Below are 15660 nucleotides of genomic sequence, written 5' to 3' on the forward strand. Positions count from 1 at the left end.
GAGTCCTTGGGTTCAATCCCTGTGTCAGTCTCTGTGCTGACAGCTCAGAACCTGGAGCCTGCTTTGGATTCTCGGTTTCCCTCTCTCTCTGCCCATACCCCGCTCATGCTATGTATCTATACCTCAAAAATAAACATTAAAAAAATTCTTTAAGTTTCAAAAAATAACTAAATAAGAGTTAATACTTATTCTCCTCAAACTATTCCAAGAAATACAAATGTAAGGAAAACTTCCAAAATCATTATTTGAGGCTAGTATTACCCTGATTCCAAAACCAAACACTCCACTAAAAAAGAGAACTAAGGGCACTATCTCTGATGAACATGGATGCAAAAAATTCTCAACAAAATATGAGCAAGTTGAATCCAATAACACATTAAAACAATCATTAATGATGTTCAAGTGGTATTTATTCCTAGGCTGCAAAGGTGGTTCAGTATTCGCCAATCAACTTGATACACCACCTTAATAAGATAAAGGATAAGAACCATATGATTCAATACATGGAGAAAAAGCATTTGACCAAGTACAATATCCATATATAATAAAAACCCTCGAAAAGTATAGGGGTACATAACATAATAAAGGCCATATATGAAAAAAACACACAGCTTATATCATCCTAAATGGTGGGAACAGAGCTTTTCCTTAATAGTCAAGAGAACAACACAGGTGTGTCCACTCTCACCACTGTTACTTAACATAGTTGTGAAAGTCCTAGCCTCAGCAGACAACAGAAAGAAAAAGCATACAAATTGGCAATGAAGAATTCAAACTTTTGCTTTTCACAGATGGCATAATATTCTAAATAGAAAATCCAAAACACTGCACCAAAAAATTGCTATAACTTATACATGAATTCAGTAGTCGCAGGATATAAAATCAATGCACAGAAATCTGTTGTTTCTAAACACCAATAATGAAAAAGAAAGGGAAATCAAGGAATTGATCCCATTTTCAAATGTAGCAAAAACCGTAAGATACCGAGGAATAAACCTAACCAAAGAGGTAAACCATCTGTACTCTGAAAATTAGAAAACACTGATAAAAGAAATAAAAGGCAACACAAATAGACAAACATCCATGCTTATGGATTAGAAGAAGAAATGTTGTTAAAATGTTTATACTACCCAAAGCAATCGACACATTAATGCAATCCCTATCAAAAGACTACCAGCATTTTTCACCAAGTTAGAACAAACAATCCTAAAATTTGTATGGAACTCCAAAGACCCTGCATAACAAAAACGATCTTGAAAAAGAAAAGCAAACCTGGAAGCATCATAACTCTGGTCTTCAAATTATATGACAATGATATAGCGATGAAGACAGCATGGTACTGGCACAAAAACAGACACATAGATCAATAGAACAGAATACAAAAACCCGGAAATAGACCCACAACTATATGGTCAACTAACCTTTGACAAAGCAGGAAAAAGTAGCCAGTGGAAAAAACAGTCTCTTCAACAAATGGTGTTGGGAAAACTAGACAGCAACATGCAGAAGAATGAAACTGGACCACTTTCTTAAAACAAACACAAAAATAAATTCAAAATGGATGAAAGACCTAAATGTTAGACAGGAAACATCAAAATCCTAGAGGAGAAAACAGGAAGCAATCTCTTTGACCTCAGCTACAGCAACTTCTTACTAGACAAATCGCCAGTGGCAAGGGAAACAAAAGCAAAACAAGGCTTGGGACTTCATTAAGATAAAAAGATTCTACACAGTGAAGGAAACCATAAACAAAACTAAAAGGCAGCCTATGGAATGGGAGAAGATATTTGCAAATGACATACCTGATAAAGGGTTAGTATCCTAGACTATAAAGAACTTACCAAACTCAACACCCAAAAAACAAATAATCCATTTAAAAAATAGGCAGAAGACACAAATAGACACTTTTCCAAAGAAGACATCCAGATGGCCAACAGACACCTGAAAAGATGCTCAACATCACTCATCATCAGGGAGATGAAAATCAAAACTACAATGAGATCACCTCAAAACTGTCAGAATGGTTAAAATGAGCAACACAGGAAACAACAGATATTGCAATGATGCAGAGAAAGGGGAAACCTCTTAAACTTTTGGTGGGATTGCAAACTGGTGTAGCCACTCTAGAAGACAGTATGGAGGTTCCTCAAAGTGTTAAAAATACAACTACCCTAAGATCCAGCAACTGCACTACGAAGTATTTACCCAAAGGATACAAAAATACTGATTTGAAGGGATACATGCACCCTAATGTTTATAGCAGCATTATCAACAATAACCAAATCACAGAAAGAGCCCAGATGTCCACTGATGGACAGACAAGTGGTTTGTATGTGTGTCTGTATAAACACATACATGCATACATATACATACAATGGAATATTACTCAGCCATCAAGAAGAATGAAATCTTGCCATTTGCAATGACATGGATGGAGCTAGAGAGTATTATGCTAAGCAAAATAAGTCGGAGAAAGACAAATACCATAGGATTTCACTAATGTAGAATTGAAGAAACAAGAGATGAACGTAGGGTAAAAAAGAAAAAGCAGGGGCAAACCAGAAAAAAGACACTTAACTGTAAAGAAAAAACTGAGGGTTACTGGAGGGGAGGTGGGTGGGGAGATGGAATAAAATGGTGATGGGTATTAAGAACAGCACATGTGGTGATGAGCATTGGGTATTATCCATAAGTGATGAATCACTACATTTTATACCCAATACTAGTATTATAGTATAAATAAATTAGAATTTAAATAAAACTTGAAAAATAAAGCATAAAAATAAAACTACAATGGAAAATGTAAGTCAATAAAACAGAAGAAACCTATACAATTCAACACTGGAAAAACAAAGAATCGATTAAAAAATAAAAGACCTGAAAAGATATTTGTCCACAGAAAACATGCACATGGCCAAGAGACACATGAAAATATGTTCAACATCATGAATTAACAGAGTAATCCAAACCATAAGGAGGTATCACCTCATACCTGTTGTAATGACTAGTATCAAAAAGACAAGAAACAACAAGGGTGGGTGAGGATGTGGAGGGAAGGGAACCTGCATGCAGTGTAAGCGGGAATTTAAACTGGTGCATTGTGAGGAAACAGTATGGAGATCTGTCAAAAAATTAAAAACATAAATACCATATGACCCAGTAATTCTACTGCTGGCTATTTAACCAAAGAAAATAAAAATTCAAAAAGATATATTTATCCCTTATTGCAACATTATTTATAGTAGCCAAGTTATAAAAGCAACCTATGTGTCTTGATTGATAAATGGATAAAGAAGTGACATATATAATACATCTACACAATGGGATATTACTCATCCATAGAAAAGAATAATATCTTGCCACTATAACATGAATGGACCCACAGAATACTGTGCAAAATGAAATAATTCAGAGAATGACAAATACCGTATGATTTCACTTATATACAGAATGTAAAAAACAAAACTAGCAAAACAGAAACAGACTTACAAATACAAAGAACAAACTGGTGGTTGCTGGAGAAGAGGTGGGAAGGAGTGGACAAAACAGGTCAAGGGGAGTCAGATTACATTCATTTATAAAATAAGTCAGAGAGATGAAAAGTACAGCATAGGGAATATACACAATAATATCCTAATAACATCATATTGTGACGGATGGTGACCATACTTATCATGGTGAGCACAGAGTAATGTACAAAATTTCAAAACACTATGTTGTACAACCTGAAACTAACATGACATTGTATGTCAACTATACTTCAATAATAGCTTGTAAAAAATGCTATTAGGGGCGCCTGGGTGGCTCAGTCGGTTGAGCGTCCGACTTCAGCCAGGTCACGATCTCGCGGTCCGTGAGTTCGAGCCCCGCGTCAGGCTCTGGGCTGATGGCTCGGAGCCTGGAGCCTGTTTCCGATTCTGTGTCTCCCTCTCTCTCTGCCCCTCCCCCGTTCATGCTCTGTCTCTCTCTGTCCCAAAAATAAATAAACGTTGAAAAAAAAATGCTATTAACGAATGGCATTCTTAACAATACAAAACAGAAAATAATTTTTAAAAGTCTAAGCACTTTTCAAATTGCTCCTTCTGTGCTGGGCCCCAGGGCAAGTGAATCTTCATGCACACTTTTTAAGAATGGTATCTCAGTTTCATACAGCCCTTTGGGTCTCCTGTACATAAATCCGGTTTTCAAAGCCAGACATTTTGGGGGGCTCATCTCTTTAGTGCAGGTCCTAAAAGTTGAGGTGCCTGATATAGGACATGGTACCCTTTCTCCTCAGGGAGAAGCTCCAGATTTGTGAGATCCCTCCTGAGTGTGTGTCACTATCCCAGGGGTATGGTTTGTGATAAGACCCTTTCTCTGCATCTTCTGTCTTGATGTGACCCTGTTATCATTTGTTGTGAAGCAGCTGTTCAGCTTGTTTTCAGGCCTTTTTCAGAGGGAATTTTGCATATGTAACTGTACATTCAGTGTGTCTACTGGAGATGAATTCAGGATCTTATGCTCTCGTTTTCTGTGTACTTTGTATTTTATCGATATGAGATGATGGATGCTAACTAAACCAACTATGGTAATCATTTTACAATGTATGGAAATCAAACCATCATGCTATATACGTTAAATTTATACAGTGATGTATTTCAATTATTTCTCAATATAACTTAAAAAACTTCTCGAGTAAAATTAAAAATTTTGACTTCTTCAGGTTTTCTGGCCTCTTCCAAAGTGATTTTTATTTGTTTAATGTGTATTTATTTTCCAAAGAGACAGAGACAGTGCAAGTGGGAGAGGGTCAGAGAGACGGGGGACATAGAATCAGAAACAGGCTCCGGGCTCTGAGCTGTCAACCCAAAGCCCCACGTGAGGCTCGAACTCGTGAACAGTAAGATCAGACCTGAGCCAACATCAGACGCTTAACCAACTGAGGCACCCAGGCACCCTTCAATGTCATTTTTAAAGGTTTCTTTAAAAAGATGTCAAAATTCCTTTGCATTCAAATTTTGTTCTAAACAATCTAAAATACACTAAGAAAAAGAATTAATATTTCTAAGATAACTTCTTAGAATTAAGCTTTATCTTATAATGCTAGAGTGTGTGATAATGATCCTACAAACCTATCTACTACTTGCCTCCATTCATTGTTTGTTCATCCTTTTCCACAAAAATAATGAAAGCACACAGAAAATGATGGGAGAACTGAGCTTAAAATCTCAGAATTAAAGGAGCAAGAGAAAGCAAAAGAACCAATTTCATAAATCAACTATAAACTGAAAGAACTTCTGCCTTTGAATTTCTAAAAGAAACCTATAAATATTTAATGAACATTAATTAATCCATGTAAATACATAGATTTAGGGTTAAAAAGCTGTTAGGATATTTCAGTTTATTGTATCAAATTGCTAGAATATAAAGTTAGCGGTCAGAAAAATACTGAGACAACAAAAAGGAAACAGTGAAATGGAGAAAAGTTTCTAAAAACCCCTTATTTTTATCAAGATGAAAAGTACGAAGCAGTGAATGTCATTTCTATAGAGTTTATTGAAAATGTTCACATAATTGCCAGGTTATAAATTGTGATATTTGCTATTCTGATTTTCTAGATAAAGGGTAGTACAGTGCATGGAAACTGAGTATAAGGTATGGACAAAACAAGGTCATTCATCTCACACAGTAATTATTCCTAAACCAAGAGCTCCACTAGGGTATTCCCTTTGCAGCAGAAGGGTCATTTTATCTTAAGGTCATGCCTACCTAAATTTTCCCATTCCCTGATGTTAACATCAATAACCCATGCTGGGATTAATACACCGTACCTTCCTAAAATAACCTTCTATTACAAGGTTGGATAGTTTTCAAAACTGCCTTCAATATCAATCTTATGTAATGATGAAAACACAAGGTTAGAAAGTTTAGGTTTAATATGAATCTCTGAGATTCTTCTTCATAACAATATGGGATGATAATGACTCAAAATAATGGAAGAATCCATAGCTTACTATTGATTTCGTCAAACTACAGATAAAATATGTAACTCACAAATTAGGCAAACTCTTCATGGACAAATAGTTCAGCCCTCAGCTTAATTACTGTCGTGGGTATATAAGTAAGCTTGTCGAAGATAGAGTATGGCTTCAAAATTTTGTTTGACTGTATTGTAAAAATGGTTTACTTCATCTTATCTACATAATTATGTATCCCTATTTGGGGAAAGGTATACTACCAGTTATTCTTCATATATAAAAGTAAATGTTACTTAAAACATGCTAGGATAGCAATATAGTGCAATGCAAAGAGAATCACATTTGAAGTAAACACATTTGGGTTCAAATCATGGTAAGATTTTAGAAAAGGTCATTATTCAAGTAATTATAACCAATTTGTAAAGGTTATAATGATAGGTCTCTCACAGTACTGATGTGAGGATTTAGTGGGACTACCTACATAAATCACGAAGCAGGTAATGGTGCTCAGATACCTTGTTCTTTTTCAATCTCATCAGCAGTGTGTGGATTGTTTGAAAGGGTAAATGTGTGTATGGCATTTAATAGCCACAATAATTTAGAATTCAAGACTACTTTTTGAAATGCAGGGGCAGTCTAAAAAGTTCAAAGTGAATTGTGATTAGGAATCCTTCATACGATGTCAGTTCAAGTGAGAGAGAACATATCATCTTCAAATTATATTTATATAGAAAAATATATATCTCATCTGTTTATAAACACAAAAACAGATATACATTATATATACTTTTTTCTTTTTTTTTATATGAAATTTATTGTCAAATTGGATTCCATACAACACCCAGTGCTCATCCCAACAGGTGCCCTCCTCCATGCCCAGCACCCACTTTCCCCTCTCCCCTACCCCCTATCAACCCTCAATTTATAAGAGTCTCATATGTTTTGCCTCCTTCCCTCTCTGTAACTTTTGTTTTTCCTTCCCCTCCCTTATGGTCTTTTGTTAAGTTTCTCAGGATCCACACAAGAGTGAAAACATATGGTATCTGTCTTTCTCTGTATGACTTATTTCACTTAGCATAACACTCTCCAGTTCCATCCACGTTGCTACAAAGGCCATATTTCATTCTTTCTCATTGCCAAGTAGTATTCCGTTGTGTATATAAATGACAATTTCTTTATCCATTCATCAGTTGATGGAAATTTAGGCTCTTTCCATAATTTGGCTATTGTTGAGAGTGCTGCTATAAACATTGGGGTACAAGTGCCCCTATGCCTCAGCACTCCTGTATCCCTTGGGTAAATTCCTAGCAGTGCTACTGCTGGGTCATAGGGTAGTTCTATTTTTAATTTTTTGAGGAACCTCCACACTGTTTTTTCCAGAGTGGCTGTACCAGTTTTCATTCCCATAAACGTACTATTTTATTCATTACATTCTATATGACACATACATTATATAAAACGTATTCCATACAATATACTGTTATATACTAAATATATACTATTCATGAATATATATTCACTCTGTAGTATGTGATTTTGTTAATATAATTTTTTATCACTTGTAAGTTAATAAGTCATGTACATTGTATTACACATTTATGATATATTAAATGTTTATGTGTGTGTATATAAATTTGTGTGTGTGTATAAAATAACCCCTTACTGCAGTTACTGCTCTTATTTTCCCCAATTAAAAAAAGGATCTTTTGGGGCGCCTGGGTGGCACAGTCGGTTAAGCCTCCGACTTCAGCCAGGTCACGATCTCGCGGTCCGTGAGTTCGAGCCCCGCGTCAGGCTCTGGGCTGATGGCTCGGAGCCTGGAGCCTGTTTCCGATTCTGTGTCTCCCTCTCTCTCTGCCCCTCCCCCGTTCATGCTCTGTCTCTCTCTGTCCCAAAAATAAATAAAAAATGTTGAAAAAAAAATTTTTTTAAAAAAAAGGATCTTTTATTGAGTGAGAAGGCCTTTTAATAGATTTTCCAAGAGTTTTATTAGTAGCTGCCATGCGTTAGGAAAATTAGGTTGAAGTTTCTTAGAAGTAAAAATAATATCAGAATAGAATTTTGAAAATTATAATATAGCCCAGTGACATAAACTAATGAAAGTGTTTTTATTATTTGAAAACCATAGTTCGGCTTTATATGGTTTTATTTTATCTCTCTTATTTTTTTGTCTCTGATTCCAAATGTTATATGTGATTTTAAACAGGAGTGGTAGAATAGAATACCCATTTGTGTATCAAAGGTGATAACTCTGTGAGCATCCTATTTGAATCACTTTAATATTACCAAGTACTCTCTGTGATTACAGAACATCTAGATAAATTTAGTTTTATGAACACAGATTTTGTGTTCCTAAAACAGTAGGTAGTGATAAAGTACTCATATTTTTACTTTATTCTTATTCAGCCATGAAATCGCACTTTTGATATTGTAATGTACAAACTTATTATAACTTTTGAATAAAGTAAACTTTGTTTTGTTTCTTTAGCATTGTAGTCGTAGGCTTTCATAATGACCCTGACTCTAGGGTCAAATATTACCTTTTGTCTATAGAGACGACACTACAATGTATCTAAAATTGGTGAATATAATAAAAACTAATGAAAAGCCAAATAGTTTTTCCAAACTACTGTAGTTATCAGCTCACAAAATTTCTCCCGTGCATCTCTGCAAACTCACACACAGTACAAAGGAGGGAGCCAAGTGAGGCAGGAAAAGCACAGGCTGAAGAGTCAAATGGACCAATGTTATAGTCTCATTCTGGCACTTAGAAGATGTGTGACTTTGATCAAGTCATATCTTCTCTCTAAGCCTCCGGGTCTATTAGTTTGTTTGTTTATTTGTTCATTTGTTTTTCTGCAAAATTGAGATAGAGCTTACTGGAATATTTTAAAGTATAAGTATAAAGTATAAAGTAATATTTTATTATAGAGCCAGGCCTATATTCTGGAACTCATAAATTGCTGTACATCCTCATCTTACTTTGCAAGAGCCTTCCATCTGGTCTCCTTGCCTCTAGTCCTTCTCAGTGATCCATTTTTTGCTGAAACTCCTTACTCTACAGGGGATTCTTAATAAAGTTGTACCAACCAGCCAGAATCTAACTTCAAACATTTTTCCCCTCACAACAAACTTTACATTGAAGTACATAGGCCTACTCACTTTTCTTTCATTCAGGTAGGCAGTCATGGCCCATGCAATTCAGATATAAATACTGAGAAATTCCCCAAAAGGAATTTATGAAAATAAACTCTATGTACTAGCACTATGCTAGACACTAAGAAATGATAAAGATACATCAGAAATAAATTCTGTTTTCAGGGACAGGCAGATTTCTAGTTATGAAGGATAGGTCTTTTCTTTTAAACCTAATTTTGTTCTTAATTTGGATTATCTAGGACAGAAAATCAAGTATAGTTGAAAATTTTCCAAATGTTGGTAATATTCTAATTATCCAGGCCTCAGTTCTATTAATCTTAATAATATTAAAAGCAAGAATGTTTGAAGGGTTAAGCTTGATTGTCCCTTTATAGTCTTTAAGTCAAAAAGCACAGAGTTTAACATTTATTTCACAATGACAACCATTGTAAAGCAGCAGCAATGACAAGCTTTCAGCACATGGTAATGTAAACAATATATGCATGAAGCTATATAGGTTCATAAAGACATTGTTAAGTGCAATTAAACTCTTATTAGGTAATTTGCTCCATGTAATCAAAAACAACAGAAATAAAAGAGAAAAATTAAAAATTTACAGAGTTAATATTCTGACCTCTGAGATTTAAATACAACGGGAATACTACAAAGGGAAATATTGTTTATAAGCATGTGCTGTTTTTAAATGTGTTACCAAAAATTGCCATGTGTGTGACAACACTCGGGTGGCAGAGAGAAGGAAGGCAGAGTGCAGAGGAAGCTTACATGTATATATTTTGGATGTTGACAATAAATAAATTGAAAAGCCAGACTTATTCATTATAATATAGATAAATTACAAAGAAAGTTTGGAAAGTGAATTCTTAACTCTTGCCAGAAATATTGTAAAATGTGTCCAGATTGCTCCAAATTAGTAAGAAGATTTGTTGGAAATACTATATTGCCTTTCCATATGCTGAGGCTGCCCTCTTAGCAGCTTAACAGAAAAAGGAGGCAGCATGGAAATTTGGGTTAAAATTGGCTATTCAATTGAGGCCTGTATTCTGCTTATTTCCTTGTCTTCCAGGACTCTGAAATCAGTTGAAAGACTGATATGCCTTCTCTGCTAATGGAATTCTACTCTAGTCCTTATTTGCTCCTGGACCACGTAAAACCATTTTTTAATAGCACCTTGGACATTCTCAAGTGCAGCTTTAGCTTTTACCATCTGTGGTCTCTAAAACTTTTTTACCTAAACAGGGAGCCTGAAGTGTACAAAAGTCAGGCCTATGTCCCAAGGAAGTTTGCAATCTCTGAGGACTGCGCCAAGGTAAACCTGACAAAGGGATTAAAAGTCAGAAGGGTAATAGAGAGCTCATCTAGACTAACTACTGAACAAAACCAGCACCTCCATTTACAGATTTCAGGAAGATGATAAACCCACTAGTTAGTTTTACAACTAGTTTTACTAGTTGTACTTTTACAGAGAGAACAAGTTCAGTTCCTCATTTCATTGTTACATACCTTCAGTTACTAGAAGATGCTAGTTTATGCTGAGCACTAATTATCTTTCCTGTAACTTCTACTCTTTGGTAGTATCTTGCACATCAAAGGATTATTTTCATCCTCTATATTACATTCTCAAGTAGATATATTTATACAAACAGAAGCTTGTGCATTAACATCTCGTATGTTTAGCATCAGGGAGTAATTTGGAATCAATACTATGTTTATTCAACTTTAAGAAAGTATTTTTATATAAAATAGAAATTCAGGCTCTTAAATAGAGTATTCTGAACATAATTTATATTTTGCTCAATGGTTGTAGGTGATCACCATTATTAAAAGAAATTGTTGTGTTGTGTTTTCATATGTGATACCTTCAGGGTTTATGCAAGTTGGTAGAAAAATTTGTCCCTGTACTGTATGTTCTTAGGATGTTTTCCTTTGGGACTTTGTAGATTTTTTTCTGTAGATTTTTCCCTTATGTGTCTTAATAACAGACTGTGAGATCTTGATCCTGCCACTGTGCCTCCCTCTAACTGTAAGCGTGTGCTTCTAATCTTACGTGACTTTGGAAATTAGATAGCCAGATTCATTACAAAGTTATGTAAAAGTGTCTCTGAGTGAGACTTTCTTATAAATAAAATATATAACTTAAATTCATGCTGCAGTGGACAGACTCTGGTCCCTTCCCCTTCATATGAAAGCCTTTGTGTATTCCCTCTCTCTTGAGTGTGACCACAACCTCTGACTTGCTTCTCAACAACTGAATATGGCAAAGTAGAGAGGGTGCCACTCCTTTGATTAGGTTACATTAGTAGGACTGTGAAGGGATTTTGTAGACGTAAATAATGATGGTAAATTGGTTGATTTTGAGCTATCAAAAGGAGGGTTGTCCAGGATGGGCCTGGCTTAATCAGGTGAGATCCCTTTCAAGAGGAACTGGACCTTCTCTGACGTCAGAGACTCTCAGATGCTGGCTTTGAAGACACATGCTGCCATGTTGTGAGAAGGGCTATGGTGAAGACCATGTGACAAGAAACTGCAAGTAACCTCTGGGATCGGAGGGTAGCTGACAACCCACAAAACTGCTGAGACTGTCAGTCTGAGAACTGTGGAAAAATGAGTTTTTCCAACAACTTAAAGGAGCTTAGAAGCAGATCTTTCCTCAACGAGAGTGCTGTCCCACTGAAACTGTAAGATAATAAATGGGTGCTAGTTGAGGTTGCTGATTTGTGGTAATGCATTCAGTAATAGATAACTAAAACATAGGTGCTCTAAGCCATTCATTTTGTATGTACAGAGAAACTTTTGGTCATTTTCTTATCCTTTCGTAGGTTCAAGTTGGTTAACTCTATCTTGACTGATTAGAGCATTAACCAAAATATTTAATATGCACATGTATGTTGTACAGATGAATGTATGCATATTAGGTACCTTTTTCAACCAAAATATATGCCATGAAAACATGAGGTTTTTCTGAATGTGCCTTAATTGCTTAAGGGAATATATATTGATGGAGTGAAAGCAAAGAGGCTCTTTCAGCACAGGTATACATGGGTATATGGCACCTTATATAAAGGTACTCAGTAATACTGAGGACATAATGTAAATAATATAATAACTGAATTTAGAATACATAAATTATGTCACAAATTTCATTTCCTACCAAGGCCCAGCATTTTACTACATAAGTGAATCTGGCCATGGAATAAAGAATAAATAGTGGTGGAGACTGGTGAAAATGTCCCAGCCCAAACAAGCAACTATTAGCCCTTAGCCCTATGTGAACCCAATTTCTCCAGATATGCTAGTTTTTCAAAAAGAAGGTAAAAATTTAGATGCTCATGTGGTATCTCCATATTTTTAAAAGGTGCTTACAAAATGCAAATTTTAAAAATAAACAACTGTACTGGCTATCCATTTGTGACTTCAATTAAAATTAATAACTTCTATGCAATAATCATGGAGCATACATGTCTAATTTCCTTAGTACTAATGAACATGTCACTGGGCTACAGAAGGTCCACATGGGCTTTTACTGATATTTTAATGAAAGATACAATATTCTTTGCCTTTTGTTATTCCCATTTGTGTTTTATTTCCATTGGAATGCATGGGTAAATCAAGTTTGTGTCTGACAAAATTTGTCCATTCTCAATTTAGTATTTTGGTGACTGTAAATGCAGGGAAGTGAGAGGGAATTAGTAGGAGCAATGAGAAGAAAGATAAGTTACATTCTTTAAAATTCCTTATTCAGTTCTAGAAAGTGATGGTCTACACCTGACTCTCCTTTTCTAATAAATTTTTATACTATATGGAACTCCATATTAATGGATTTCAGACAGCAGTTTATAAGGAGAGGATAACCTATGCTTCTTGAAGTCTTATTTGCTCAGGGCTTAAATGGTATTAGAGTAACAGTAACTACTTGTGCTTCTATAACCCTTGCCACAAGCTGCTATTATAGCCATCCAGTCTACTACAAATTTCACTATCTTCCCCTACTGCAAGTTATATATGGGAGTTCCATATAGCTGTTTAATGGCAGATCATGCAAAATACCCTGTCAACCAAAGAGTAGCTTCCAAGTCCTTCCTCTCTTGCTTCAATGGCATCTCACCCTAGGCCCAAGAACCCTACTGTTATTTGAACACACATAAGCCATAGTTACTATTGTTACCTCCCAGTGCTGGTGCTCATACAAATCAGTGTGTTCTAGAACTGGCACTGTGTCAACTACACAATGATTTATATGTACCTTGAGTTCCTCCCTGGCATGGTGTTCCCCAAGGAGTGCTTAGCACTTTGCAAACATCTTATGCAGACCTCAGTTAGTGCTTAACGTTTCTCTTGCCAGAGACCTGAACTTCTGATCTGTGAAGTTTGAGTAAAGCCACCGCCCGCCCACCGGAAGCACCAGCCTCACCTGGGATCTTGTTAGAAATGCAGAATCTCAGGACCTATTCTGAAACTGTGGGCTCAGAACCCAGATTTTAACAGGTGATTTGTGTTCATTTTAAAGTCTTCACTAAAGGACCAATGCTGGAGACAGATATACTAGCATCCTCTAAATCTATCATAAATATGTAACCTCCTCCTACAACCTGTATTCCCCTTACCCCTTTAGATCACCCAATGTCTTCCAGAATTTTACAATCAAGCCTTGTGAAACAGAACTTGCATTTCTTTTTTCACTATGCAAGGTCACACTGGAAGCTGTTGGATTTTTCACTAGAAACTTCCCTTTGTATCTAATATAAAATTGAACATATTATCTCCCATTATAATTATAAAACCACCTTTTATCTCTTTATAAATCCCCATGAAGAAGATTTAAAACACGCATACCTTTTAATCCAGCAGTTATACTTCAAGGAATTCATCCTGAACATATACTCACCTAAGTGCAAAAGGATATATGTTCTTGATGATCACTGTAACAGATTGTTCATAGTACTGACATCTAAATATTTAAATGCTAATCAATCAGGAACTGGTTAAAATAATTATATATCCATATAATCTGTGCCTTTAAAAAGTATGAAGAAAATGTGCATATGGCCAATAGGGAAGGATATCTAATAATTAAGGATCCCAACCAAGTTATAAAATTTTATATTGCATGCTGTCATGTGAATGCCATACATTAAATGCATATGTCTGCATGTATGTGTTTTGTGTGTATGTACACAGAAGCTATATAATCATCGTATCGTGGCTTACCTAACCTCATTTTCAGTTCTCTTCCATCCTACCTGCCTCTTCTGTGGAGGTTGCAAAAGATAAAATCGATTTCCCAGACTTCCTTGCAGCTTAGGTTACTCCCTTGCAGCTAAGGCTGAGCATGTGAAACTGCTACGGCTAATGATCTGTATTCAAAAATCTCCCATTGCTGCCTCTTCCTTTTCTTTTACCCTGCCTGGAATACTACTGTGAAGCCTGGAGGTGCAGCAGCCATTTGGCGACCATGAGACAACAAGCAGGAGGACCAAACCCAACACCACAAAGAAAAATATTTTTGAGTCTCTTATGGCATCTTCAGACAACACCAGCCAACAAACAGAAGTTTTTTTTGGCTGGTAGTAGTGGTGGTGGTGAAGGGGCATGACAAACAGATTCAAATGTTAACTCTGGAAAGTGGGCAGAGGCACTATTTTTACTTTTTAAAATATTTACTCTTGGGGCACCTGGGTGGCTCAGTTGGTTGAACGACTCACTTCGGCTCAGGTCATGATCTCTCAGTTTGTGAGATTTAAATTTTTTTTTTAAATTTACTCTTTTGTGATGTCTGAGTTCTGGAGTCAAAGAAATGACCCACAAACAAACATAAACTGATTTTAAAATGTAATTAAAGTCAGTGAGTTTTATGCATAGTTGTTTCAAGCCCAGGCTTAAAAGAGAACTGTTTTTTCACAAAATTGTTTTTGGTACTTATATTGGATGGATAATAACAGAAACAATTTAATATGTCATCCTATAACAGAGTAGTTGCTAAAAGGACAAATATAATTACATTAGTGATCACATGATTTAGGTGACAAATAGTTACTCATCTCAGAGAGAGAGGAGATAATTTCTCTTGTTTTAAAGAAAATTAGTTAACTATCCCTATTTATACAAAATGATAGTGACAGGGTTGAATGATTGATAATGCCCTTCACCTTTTTGTTTTTGTCGCTTCTTGGTGTTTAGAGAAAGAAGAAAACAAAACTCAGAAAAAACGAGAAGTATTTAGTGGATTGGTCATCATGAGGCAGTTTTTTAAAGCAGAGGTCACGGGGCAACTGGGTGGCTCAGTCTGTTAAGTGTCCAACCTGTTCAGGTCATGATCTCGCAGTCTGTGAGTTTGAGCCCTGTATTGGGCTCTGTGCTGACAGCTCAGAGCCTGGATCCTGCTTCAGATTGTCTCCCCATCTCTCTCTGCCCCTTCCCCACTCATGCTCTGTCTCTCTCTAGTAAACATTAAAAATTAAAAATAAATAAATAAACCAGTGGTCACAGGATGTGTTCATGTGTAAGAAAGGATTAAGTAGATGTGGATTGCTTGAACTCTACACATTCT

Source organism: Prionailurus bengalensis, chromosome X (genome assembly GCF_016509475.1).
Source record: "Prionailurus bengalensis isolate Pbe53 chromosome X, Fcat_Pben_1.1_paternal_pri, whole genome shotgun sequence".
NCBI classification, from domain to species: Eukaryota; Metazoa; Chordata; class Mammalia; order Carnivora; family Felidae; genus Prionailurus; species Prionailurus bengalensis.